General features: G+C 35.1%; 1 non-coding gene across 1 annotated transcript; it reads left to right on the top strand.

Annotated features, from left to right (window-relative positions):
* The first annotated feature begins 786 nt into the window (after positions 1 to 786).
* LOC141675452 (small nucleolar RNA R71) lies at positions 787 to 893 on the top strand. The gene has a single exon (XR_012556104.1). It is a non-coding gene; the product is annotated as a small nucleolar RNA R71 (small nucleolar RNA).
* Positions 894 to 14,145: the final 13,252 nt, after the last annotated feature.

Raw genomic sequence — 14,145 nt, 5'->3', positions numbered from 1 at the left:
GCATCAGCAACTTTTCCAGACCTTAAGGTGACAGCTTTGACTTGCTCTTTAGCTTCCTTCCTGCCTGGCATTTCAATATCGTTGGGAAGTGTGCCAGGTTGATGATTGAGTAAGGCATTAGCTATTTGTCCAATTTGATTTTCCAAGGTCTTGATAGAAACCGCCTGACTTTTGCATAACAGCTTTAACTCCTCGAAGTCAGCACTAGAAGGTGGAGCAGCACCTCCTTGTTGAGGATATGATTTCCCTTGAGCATATTGCTGAGGTTGCTGGATTCCAGGTGGATTAAACTATTTACTTGCATCTTGCTGATGTGGTTGCTGAACAGCATTCTGATTATTGCTCCAGCTGGAATTGGGATGATTTCTGTTATTAGGATGATAAGTAGCGGGCACAGGCTGCTGCGATCTCTGAAAATTATTCACATACTAAATAGATTCATTAACAAGAGAATACTGATCCGTAGCATGAGAGCCTACACAAAGCTCACAGATAATAGCTATTTGATTGACTCCATAGTTGGCTAGAGAATCGACCTTCATAGACAGCGCTTGGAGCTGCACTGTAATAGCTATAGCTGTATCAACTTCCAGAATACCTGCTACCTTCCCAAGAATCATCCTTTGAGTTGGGTTTTGATACTCGTTTGCAGCCATAGTTTCAATGAGATTATAAGCCTGAGTATAGCTTTTGGCCCACAAAGCACCTCCAAAAGCTGCATCGAGCATGGGCCAAGATTGGGCCCCCAAACCATTGTAGAAACCAGTGATCACCATCCAGTCAGGCATACCATGATGTGGACACTTTCTCAACATCTCCTTGTAGTGCTCCCAAGCTTCACACATAGATTCTCCTTGTTGCTGCGCAAACTGAGTAAGAGCACTCCTCATAGCTGCAGTCTTGGCCATTGGATAGAACTTCACCAGAAACTTTTGCGCGAGATCTTCCCAAGTAGTGATGGACCCATCCGGTAAAGAATGTAACCAGTCCTTAGCTTTGTCCCTCAGAGAGAATGGGAAAAGCCTCAGCTTGATAGCCTCATCAGTAACACCATTATATTTGAAAGTACTACAGATCTCGACAAAATTCCTGATATGCATGTTAGGATCTTCAGTCGCAGCACCTCCGAAAGAAACAGAATTCTGCACCATCTGAATAGTGCCCGGATTAATTTCAAAAGTATTTGACTGAATAGCCGGATGAATGATTCTTGACTGGATGTCATCAATTTTAGGCCGAGAAAAGTCCATAAGAGCTGGATCAGCTTGAACTATACGATCACCCATTGTTATAGGTTCTTTCTTTTCACTCTCCTTATCTGAATCTTCAAAAACTATCTTCTCTGAAAAGTCAAGAGTTGTATCTGTCTCCTCATCCGTATCTAGATTTCTCTTGTGGGTGCGAGAACGTGTTTGCATAAACGCTCACTAGAGTACCTGAAACACAACCGGAAGCAGTAAGTAACAGGTCTTAATCAATGAATCCTAATGACCGCTGATGGCAAGTACATAAACTAAACAAATTAACACCGAGTCCCCGGCAGCGGCGCCAAAAACTTGTTAGGGCGAAAACACGCGCTAAATAAATCACGTAAGTATACGCGTTTGCAAGTAGTATAGAATGATTTCTAGTTCGTTCCCACAGAGACTCTGATTAATTATATTTAATTAATACTTACTCACCAATGTATGATTACTCTTCAATATCAAGACAATAACAATTAAGATTGATTAACTAATATTAACTACGAGAATTAAACACTTGAATTAATAATATTAAACACACATGAGACCATAACTTTATTACTACTTCATTCAATAGTTATTGTTATTACCCTTAGCATGTAATGGTGATGATATTAATCGAACAACACGAAACTGATAAACGCCAACTTTCGTTGTACGAATACCATTCTACCAAGCATCCAAAATTAAGATAGAAGTTGAATAGGCATCAATTATGTTGAGACCCTATATGTCTATAGAATTTGATAACATAACGATTTAAGCGCAAGTTATTTATTATGATTACACAGGGCAAGTAAAACGGTTAGAGTTACCCACTAATCATGCATACAATACATGAACCTATGCTAGTATGGCAAATTCTAAATCTCAAGATTCACTGTCGCTTCACAAGAGATTAACAGGCTATCTTACATGTTCGCGACGCACATAAGACAAATAAGCACAACCTATGCTAGATATCATACAATCACCATATACCAAGCTATTAAACAATTAACTAAAGAAATCCATAGTAAATCCGCTATGATCCCATGATCACGATTAGCCCATAATAGAACTCATCGTCACCACGGGTTCATATAAAAACATGATAATAACATAACGATATAAACTAATAAAAGTACTTAATAAACAATGAAGTACGTCACAAGAGTATTAAGGTTTAAAGGGTAAAGAAAACTAGCATCCACTGTTATAACGAATTAAAAGAATCACAAGATAAACGTATGCTTCCTCTTCTTCATTGTTGCATGCTATAACGGTCTTCTTGATCTTCTCTCCTTGTTACTTGTTGTTGAAAATGTCTCCGCAATAGGTTTATATAAGAGTCCACAAGAAACAGCGCCAACAGAAGCCCATTAGAACTTGAATTCTAAAAATCAGATTTTGAAATTACGAACCCAGACGGCCGCCTGCTCCTTCCAGGCGGGTGCCTGCTACCAGGCGGTCGCCTGCTCCTTCCAGGCGGGCGCCTGCAAGCCTTGTGGAATTTTCCTAAGTTTGCTTCTGATTTTGATGATTTCTTCGCACAATGCCCCGCGACTGATCCCAAGCACTTACCTTAGCTTATTTTGATGAAATCCTCCTATTTAAGCAAGTTTTACCCTGAAATGTAAAAATACTCGAAACACATCAAATACATAAAATACTCGAGTTCAAGACATCAATTCAAGCCGTTATGAGATGCTCTAAGTTGTATAAAATGCCACTTATCAGTGGTAAAACTAATCATATTGTGATTGATTGCAGGAAGCCTAAAAAGAAAATCTCTAAAATTCATGAATCTGACATTAGTGGTAGATCAGTATTATATAAACCACAAAATCCTTGTTCACATTGTGGTATTAGTTGGCATTCTATTTACACTTGTAAGGATTATCATAGTGTGTATCACAATAATTATGATCCTTTGCTAATATTCATTAAAATTGTTGTTTTAAATAGGATTGCTAAACTGAATGTGCATATATCTGATAAAGTTAAAAGTGTCAAGACAAATCCTGATGGAGTAAATCCTGATGGACCAAATCCTGACAAAATGTATACTATTGTAAAAATGCATAAGTTGTCAAAAAAAATCCAACAAATGTGGGTTCCCAAAAATTCTGACTGATTTCCATATTTCTGATTACAGGGAAACAAGAAGAATGTGATTGTCTTGGACAGTGGCTTTTTAGCACATATGACTGGAAATAAATCCCTATTGTCAGAATATGAGGAGAAGGCTAGCCCAATGGTTTCTTATGGAGATGGAAATGTAGGAAAAAATTGGGATATGGCGATATTATCATTGGAAATGTCATCATCTCAAACATAGCTCTAGTAGATGGACCGAAGCACAATTTATTGAGCATTAGTCAAATCACTGACATAGGTTTCTATGTCATGTTCTATGATACTCACTGCGAAGTAGTTCATAAGATTACAAGAAAAATGGTCTTTAAAGCTTACAGGCATGGAAACATTTATGAAGCCAAATTTTATGCAAATACTGATGGTCTAGAAACTTGTCTGGTAACCAATGCATCAGTAGATGAAAGTTGGAATTGGCACAAGAAGCTTTCTCATCTCAATTTCAATAATCTCAATGAACTGATGAAGAAAGATTTTGAAAAAGGTCTATTTGTGGACAAAAGTCTGAAATCAGGAAAGAAGGCAAATCTTAATTATAATGTATATGTTTAGGGGGAGAAATGAAAAACTATCAGGAACTGACAGCATGATTACAGAGGGAGTTTTGCATGAAACTAACTCTGTAATTTTTATTGCTAATGACTTGTCAAATTTTGACAGATTGGTCAGTGGGTTACAAATTTTATCTCAACGAGTGATGGACAAGACATGACTCTTCTTGAAAAGGACAGTAACATTATTTCTTTCATGATTTTTAAAAGTGTTACAGATTTATTTTATTCTATTTTGAATAATCATGTTGAACTTGTCATCATTATTAGTTTTGTATGGGAATAGATGCATGTAAAGAGAATATGTGTTATTTGCCTAGATATGCATAATATTATGCATGCAGTATCCATTATTACATGGTTAATCAAAGTGTCTCTTTCAATTATAGTAGGTTTTGGCTATAAATTATCCACATTATCTCGGAGAAATCTCGCACCTTGTTCAATCATTTCATTCTTTCTCTCCCCAAACACAATTCTTTGTTTTTTCAAAACCTTCATCATGAATCAAGGTCAATTTTTCACTCGTACTGGAGTTTAATATCTTGCCTTCGAGTTTCTTGAGGGTCATATCTATTATGACCCTTGGGGTCTGAGAGTTAAGATTAATGATGAAATCTATAATCCTCATGACATTCTGTCATTAGTCTATGATGAGCTGTCTTTTGAGCAACAGACTGATCTCCAATTTTTTCAACTGGAGGTTATTATTGAAGAGGAACTCCACGCCAATGAAGCTGAGAGGCGTCGCATTAAAACTCTCACACTGTAAGAGAACATTATTTCTCTTACTTCAATCTCAAAAATTTACCAACGCAGAGCTTTGAAGAGTAAAAAAGCCAGACAGAAGATGAAGATAGAGTAGGATCTAGCTTTTAGTGTATCGCCCTCTAAAACCGGGTCAGAAGTTTGGGGTCCATAACACACATACCATATTTAAACCTATTTATGAATTTAATAATATATGCAATGACCCTACTTACCATATTCCACGGATCGAAGCAGTTTAAAGTATGCCCACAAGACACAACATTATTTATATTACAAACATTCCAAATCCCAGTTTATTTATCTTACAACAGAAGTAAACTTTATTACAGACTATCCACACAACTAGCCAAAACTCATCTACTAGCTTATTCCATTTCAACCTGGATATCTAGCTCGCACGCTTTCCTGGGGATCCTCGCTACCACCAGTTTCCTTTTTCACTGGAAAAGAATATAAACAGATTTGCAAGAGTGAGCTAACTAGCTCAGCAAATCACAATGACAAAACTGAGATTAAACAATGATCAACTGAAATGATATAAGAAATCAAGTTTACTGATAAGCAATGTTTAGAATTAGATATTCACTTTCATTTTAAAAACCAAGGTTAGGCTGCTGATCAGTCACGTACTAACCCCGAGCAAGGCTCCCATATTTGCTCTATATACTAGATCCAAGGCACACATTGGCCTATTATGACCACAAATCTGGTCCGACCACGAATCTGGTCCATATTTAAAAACAATCCAATTCTGGAAAAACAATATGATACGCAATGTAAATTAATAAGCTGAATCATAAACAACATTTATCTCGAAGCATAGGGTGATTCATAACACCATGAAGGTATACAAAGAATTCAAAAAGAATGGGTTTCAATCCAGGAAAGAATCAGAAAGTAGAAGATCAAGGGTTCAAGGGTTACAAGGATTGGTCTTCTGTTATACAAGCATAAAGGTTCATATGCTGAACAATTCCATATCAAGAATCAGTATGTAGTAGATATGTATTTGTGGAGTAGTATCGTATATGTGTGGTTCGTATCTAGGACTTCAATAATCAAAGGTAAAAAATAAGGCTTATGGCTCAAGATCAATAAGAATCAGGGTTTAGGGTTAAGTACTTCAAAGTACTTACAATATAAAACAAGAACTATTTGGAATAATCGCAACATAATGAAGAGAGTTAAAAAGTACTTGCAATATATTACAAGAAAGGGCAGAAGCATTTGCCTTATTAATTCGCTTTTACTCTACTTGTACTAGACTACTGGTTTTCACTCGTCAACCACTTGCTTTCCCTTTCTACGTCTCGCTTCCTCTGTTAAACATTATATGTATTTATCAATATTCATTCTCATCTCGTTATACACATTACGAGCTTCTAACTACCCTTCGTTTCACCCAAATCTGACGTACAGATTGAAAGTTAAGAATAAAACCATCAAACAATGCGCATACTGTCATATTATACAGCAATCGGATCACAGATAACACGTAGCACATAAGATATTCAATTAAAATAATTATTCAAAGAATATTCGGGGTTAAAATGATTTTCCACGTATTTAATATAAAGTTTTGAATATTTTTCAGAAATAAAACGGGTCTCCGAATCAGTTTGTAATTAAATAATAGGGTTTGAATACCCGAATCAGACTTTAAAATAATTAAATAATAATTATCGAGGTTTGAAAATAATTTTAAATAATATTCTAAAGCTTGAAACTATTTTTTAGGATTTTTAAACCAAAAAGAATAATTAAATCTAATTAATAAATTAATTAAAATTAATTAATAATTAATTAAATTGATTAATCAATTAATATTATATTAATCGATTAATTAAAATAATTAAAAACTAATTAAGATTAATTGATACAATAAATCAGATTTATTTTTAAATAAATAATTAATTAAAATAATTTTATGGATTGAAAATAATTAAATAAAAAATTTCTGATTTTTAAAATAATAAAAATATCATTTTTTAAAAAAACTAAACATCAATCCAGTTTTTGTAAAAATTCTACAACTCCAGTGACTAAAATGTAAAAAAAGGTTTTAAGAATTTGTTTTGGGAAAAATTGGATCAACACCGGGTCAATCACAGGTCAAAATCGACCTAAACAGGTCAATTATGAGCAGGACGAACCTGGCCACTGGAGAAGAATCCGGGGAGCCTCAATCCCCTGCCAATCGTCGTGTTTCGGCTCATGTTTTAACTGGATTTTGTTTTGAATCACAACAGAAGTCTGAATATGGCAACCAGAGCAGCACACGTTCTCAGAATAGAAAAAATGATGAAATCACCATTAACGCCGACGAAGCTTCGAGCTTTTCCGGCGGGTCATTTCCGACCTCCTTTTTCTGATTTGTTTGCATGATTGGATTGCTCATGACACGATCTACAAGTTAGTAATAACTAATCATACCCAGAATCAATCAATTTAAAAGTCCCAAATCGAATTAAGAACATTCAAATAATTAAAACCCTAATTTCAGTTTTTCAGAATCAAACATCATTTTCTACATGTTATTGAACTCTATTTTTGACATATAATATCCCTAATTAATCAGGAGAAAATTATCTACATGATTATGCCATCAAATCGTATCAACAACATCAAGAATAAAATTTCATAATTTAATCTTTAAATAATTCAAAATAAAATAATTAAATAAGAAAATTACCTTGATTTCTACACTAAAATGATTGATTGATTCAGAAAGAACTTTTCGAGAGCTTCGGTTTGATATATGGCACGCTTGAATCGGAGTTCGATAACGCCTTCGTTTGTGCGTTTGATTTTCAAGAACGTAATGAATAATTATGGTTTTCTTTGTAAATTCTATATTGTTACTGACTGAATATGATTATACGAATAAAATGAATTAAGAAAAGGGCTATTTATATTTATAGAATATTGGTTCGTGTTGGATCGCATTGGATCGATAAATTAGTTGCTTAGCCGCTAAGTAACTGTAAAACGATCTAATTTGATACCCGTATTGGATAATTATCCAAATCTGGCTTCTTATAAAACACTTTATATGAAAATAATATAATAATATCTCGTCTTTCGAGAATACAGGTTTTGTTGATTCATCAAAACAATTATCATATCGAAAATTATGCTCCGGGACGTGCACGGGTCAAACCGTAATCCGGATTGAAAAAGTTAAATCACGGAAAATGTGCGGAATTACCAGATTAGGTTAAGGAGGAGTTTTTCGAAGAGTTCCGGGTTTTAAAAACATAAAAACGGTTGATGTTGGATGATTCCCGATAATTATTCAGAAAATAATTATTAAATCTATAAATCATTATAAAATCATATAACGATCCAAAAATTACCAGAAAGATATCACAATTATCTATATTTTATTCTCGACATATTAAAATTAACATACTCTCATCTTATCACATATAAACATCTATTTATCAATATCAATCGATAGATAATTAACCATAAATCACATAATAATCATATAATAATCATTTATTGATAAAATAATTACATGCGATATCCCGGATATTACATCCTTCCCCCCTTAAAAGGATTCTGTCCTCAGAATCTCCTAAGTAAACAACTGAGGGTAGTTTTCTCGCATATCACTTTCTAACTCCCAGGTTGACTCTTCAACCTTTGGGTTTCTCCACAATACTCGTACTAAATTTACAACTTTATTTCTCAATACCTTTTCTCTCTTTTCTAAAATCTCGATTGGATTCTCTACATACGATAAATCTTCCTGAAGTTCTATCGGCTCATACTCGATTACATGCCTAGAATCTGGATTATACATCTTAAGCATCGATACGTAAAAAAACGTTATGGATGTGCTCCATGTGTGGGGGTAACGCCAACTCGTATGCTACCTTGCCGACACGTTTCAAAATTTCAAAAGGTCCAACGTATCTAGGACTTAGCTTTCCTTTCTTTCCAAATCTTGACAACCCTTTCCATGGTGACACTTTTAATAACACTAGATCTCCTTATTTGAATTCCATATTCTTTCTGGATTGATCTGCATATTTTCTTTGACGATCCTGTGCTGCGATTAACCTTTTCTGGATGACTTCCATAACTTCTTTTGTCTGCTGCACCAATTCGGGTCCAAATATTTTACATTCTCCGACTTCATCCCAATATACCGGTAATTGACATTTGTGTCCATAAAGAGCTTCGTAGGGAGGCATTCCGATACTGGCATGATAACTGTTGTTGTAAGCAAACTCCACTAAGGGTAAATGCTCATCCCAATTTCCTTTGAAATTAATGGCACACACACGTAACATGTCTTCAATTGTTTGGATTGTTCTTTCGCTTTGGCCGTCCATCTGCGGATGTTTATTTTAGTTCCCAAACATTCTTGGAAATTTCTCCAAAATCTTGAATTGAATCATGGATCTCGATCAGACACAATAGACACAGGGACTCCATAACGGACTACTATTTCCTTCAAATACATGTTAACCAATTTATCCAATAAAAATCTTTCGTTGATAGGGAAGAAATGCGCAGATTTGGTTAGTCTGTCCACTATAACCCAAATAGCATCGAGGTTTGCTTTCATCTTTGATAAATCCAACTATAAAATCCATAGCAATGTGCTCCCACTTCCAGTCTGGAATCTCTAACGGTTGTAATAATCCGTTTGGTCTCTGGTGCTCTTCCTTGACTCTTTGACACGTGTAACATTTGCTGACCCATTCTGCAATTTCTCTTTTCATGTCTGGCCACCAATAATTCTCTTTTAAATCTCTGTACATCTTGGTACTTCCCGGATGAATGGAATACCTTGAATTGTGAGCTTCTTATAGAATTTCATTCCTCAATTCTGCCACTGGTGGTATCCAAATTCTGGATGAAAATCTAAGAATACCTTGATCGTCCGTCTGAGTGTATAACTCTTATCCTGCCAAACGATTGATATCCTGATCCATTATTTCCTCTTGACATTTTCTTATTTTCTCTAATAATTTTGGCTGAAAAGTCATACTATATATCTTTGCTTCATCAGGTTTGCAAATTCTGACTTCCAATTCCAATTTTTGAAATTCCTTGTATAACTCTTCAGGTATTGTCAACATGTTCAGTCTTTCCTTTCTGCTTAACGCATCTGCCACTACATTCGCTTTTTCTGGATGATAGTTAATCGTGCAATCATAGTCCTTGATTAATTCCGACAATCTCTTCTGTCTCATGTTAAGCTTCTTTTGCGTGAATATGTACTTTAAACTCTTATGATTCTTATAGATCTCACATTTTTCTCTATATAAATAATGTCTCCAAATCTTCAAAGCGAATACTATTGCTGCTAGTTCCAAGTCATGAGTAGGATACTTCTGCTCATGAGGTTTCAGTTGTCTAGACGCATATGTAATAACTTTATCATGCTGCATCAAAACATAACCTAATCTCTTATGAGAAGAATCACTATAGATTACAAAATTTCCTTGATCATCTGGAAGTGACAAAACAGGTACCGTGATCAATCTCTTCTTTAATTCTTGAAAACTTTCTTCACACTTCTCATTCCATATAAACTTCTCACTTTTCCTGGTAAGCTTCGTTAAAGGTATCGCAATCTTCGAGAAATCTTGAACAAATCTTCGATAATATCCCGCTAATCCCAAGAAACTTCTCACTTCTGTTGGTGTTTTTGGCATTTCCCAATTTATAACAACTTCAATCTTTGCTGGTTCCACCTTGATCTCTTCATTAGTTACGACGTGCCCTAAGAACTGAAATTCTTGTAACCAAAACTCACACTTTGAAAACTTGGCATACATGTTCTTCTTTCTTAAAATTTCCAAAGATATCCTTAAATGTTCTGTGTGATCTTCCGTTGACTTTGAGTAGATCAAAATATCATCGATAAACACAATTACAAACTTGTCCAAATATTCCTTGAAAATTTTGTTCATCAAATCCATGAATGTAGCTGGGGCATTGGTCAATCCAAAAGACATCATTAATAATTCATAGTGACCGTATCTTGTTTTGAAAGCTGTCTTGGGTATATCTTCGGGTTTAACCTTCAAATGGTGATATCCGGATCTCAGATCAATCTTAGAAGAATACTTGGCTCCTTTCAACTGATCAAACAAATCGTCGATTCGAGGTAATGGATACTTATTCTTGATTGTAAGCTTATTGAGTTCTCGATAGTCGATGCATAACCTCATGCTTCCGTCCTTTTCTTAACAAATAATACTGGTGCACCCCATAGAAATACACTAGGTCAAATAACTCCCTTTTCCAACAATTCTTGCAATTGCTTTGCCAATTCCTTCATTTTAACAGGCGTCATTCTGTACAGGGCCTTAGATACTGGTTCCGTTCAAGTTGTTAAGTTGATCGCAAACTCAATTTCTCTATTTGGAGGAAGTCCTGGTAATTCATCTGGAAACACGTCTGGAAATTCATTTACCACTGGAATGTCTTCCAGATTTTTTGGCTCCTAACTTCTATCTATCACATATGCAATCAAGTGGTCACATCCTTGTTGCAGTAACTTCTTAGCTTGAATCATCTTCAAGAACTTCTTTGCTTCCTTCTGACCTTTAAACGTCACCACTTTCTCGTCTAACATCTTCAAGATTACTTTCTTATTACGACAGTCTATCTGAGCATCATGCTTAGATAGCCAGTCCATTCCTAAAATAACGTCAAACTCTCCTAACTTAAATGGTATTAAGTCAGCGTCAAACTTATTACCAGAAATCTCAATCTCACAGTAAGCGTACCTGCTACAACATCAGTGTCCATGATAGCATCCTTCACAGACATGTCATAAACTCTAGCTCGGGGAGGTTCATTTACTGTTGGAGTAGCTCCCATGATTCGCAGTGTATTATTGACTGGAACTGGTGTCTTGCAATCCCTTGCTATATGTCCTGGCTATCCGCACTTGAAACAGGTATACCCAATTGCTGGAACTTTGCCTGCCTCATTCTTGGTAGGCTGATCCTTGTTGGCGGGCTCTCTGGCTGGCTGATTACGACACTCCGTTGAATAGTGCCCTCTCTGGTTGCATCTTTAGCAGACCACATTCAACTTGTTGCAAACTCCACCATGTTTCTTTCCAAATACTTGACAATCTGGTAGAGCTGGTCTCTGTTGGGTTGGCAAGTTCCCAGTGGCTCGACGGTTACATTGGCCTCCGTTGCCTGCATTCTGCCTATTAAAATTCTTTTCGGGATGGAAATTGCCTTTCTGTTATTCCCAAACAATACAAAAAGAATTACAGAAGGGGGGTTGAATGTAGTTCTGGCTACTTTTTTAGTTTTAAAAAATGTTCTAACTTAATACATATAACAGTGTTTAATTTGCAGAAATGCGGAATGAAAGAATAATATAAACCAAAACACTAAGTAATAAAATACAAAGCTTTAAAACTTTCTGGTGGATTTGAATGTATCCACCAGAGGTATATATATATATAATATTTTGAGAACTCTGTAATGCTTTTAATAGCACACAACTACTTTACAAGTGAACAAACAAAACTACAGAGAAATTCTTATCAAGTACAGCTTTATCTATCTCTCTGAAAATTGTTCTTGCTTAGTTATTTATTCTACTTGCTACACTTGGTTTATATATCACCAAGTTACATGATAATATGACAAGACAATAAAAAATGAATCTAGTCTAATATCATGCTACAACATTACTCTATCCAGCATCTTTTCATATCTTCACATTTGCATGGAAATGGTAATTGTTATTCCCTAACAATACAAAAAGAATTACAGAAGGGGGTTGAATGTAATTCTGGCTTCTTTTCTTGATATTAAAATGTTCTAACTTAATACATATAACGGTGTTTGATTTGCTAAAGTACGGAATAGAAAGATAATTGAAATCAACACACTAAGTAATAAAACACAAGGCTTTAAAACTTTCTGGTGGATTAGAATGTATCCACCATATATATATATATATACACACATATATATCAAAATGAGAACTCTGTGAAGCTTTGAATAACTCGCAGCTGCTTTACAAGTAGAACAAATAAACTACAGAAAAATTCTTACATGGAAATGATATGTTTCTCTGGAAAATGTATTTACTTAGTTAAATGTTCTACTTGCTAGACTTGATTTATATATCACCAATTTTACATGACAGTAGGACAAGATAATAAAACAAAACATATCTAGTCTAACTCCATGCTATTTCACTACTCTATTCCCGCATCTTTGAATATCTCCACATTTGCATGGAAATGGTAATGCTTATTTGTTCTCAAAATCCTGCTTAACAGGCTGCCACTTTCCTTTTGAAAACACACAACGTATGTGACTGTGTTGTCACTATCAACAGCTAATTTGAATTTGATCATCCGTCGGGACTATGTTTGTCATCCGTCGGGAGTCTTGATGATTATCCGTAGGGAGCTTTGTTGATCATCCATCAGGAGTCTTGTAGATCTTCCATCGGGAGTCTTGTATATCATCCGTTGGGAGTCTATCTGCCACTGGACTCTATTTCACTTATACAGAATTACAAGACATCTCATATTTACAATTGGTCAACCTATTCTGCATATCAATCTAGTAGTCAACATGACTTAGATAACCCTATACAATCTACTAGACTAAAACATGTTGTTTGCAGAAATGTGCTACAGTACTTATTTGTGACATATGCTACACTCTCGATGGATGTCAAATTGTCATCCATCGGGAATATAAAGTTCATCCGTCAGGACTATATTAGATCATCCGTCAAAAGCTACAAATTTCACTAAGTTAAATCTACTAAGGTGTTTTGTTTAACTTATCATCAAGTTCACAGCATATTACTAACAATCTCCCCCAATTTATGTCTACTCGAATTGTAGCCATAAATTAAGAGAAACTTGATGATAACAAAATACCCTAAAAATACAGATTAAAATGTAGTAGATAAAACTGATAAGTGCTATAATATTTATTGAAAATGGAACAAAGCAAAGTGTACAAAGAATTCTCATAATCATTTTCAAGGTGCTCCTCTAATCTGAGCATATGATTCTATTTCCTTGATTGTCTGGATTTCTTCCCAAGCTTCCTGTTATTTTCTTCTATTTGATTCTGGAGTTGTTTGTGGAATTCAAGTTCATCAACTTCAGATAGATCCAATATTTCTTTCATTTCTAATAGAGTCTCATTACTAGAGATACTCAATTAGTCATCCAGTCTGAAGAATCTTCCAACTCCCTTATCATCCATGAATTCCATCAGCCAAAAAGGCCTCAAATGTACTCTTTTTTCTATGAAGGGAATTGATAGAGTCTTTGGGAGTGCATCTTTGGTTCTATTGCTCCTTAGATCTTCTATTTTCTTTAGGACTATTCTTCTTGCAGTCACATTAAATCCAAAGTTCTTCTTAAAGGATGAATAGACCTTTATCAGTACAAATTGGCTTTCTTGAAGAATCCTGTA

This window comes from Apium graveolens, chromosome 7 (genome assembly GCF_009905375.1).
Source record: "Apium graveolens cultivar Ventura chromosome 7, ASM990537v1, whole genome shotgun sequence".
In the NCBI taxonomy this organism is placed as follows: Eukaryota; Viridiplantae; Streptophyta; class Magnoliopsida; order Apiales; family Apiaceae; genus Apium; species Apium graveolens.
The sequence above is the reverse complement of the archived record's forward strand: the minus strand, read 5'-3'. Positions and strand labels throughout refer to the sequence as shown.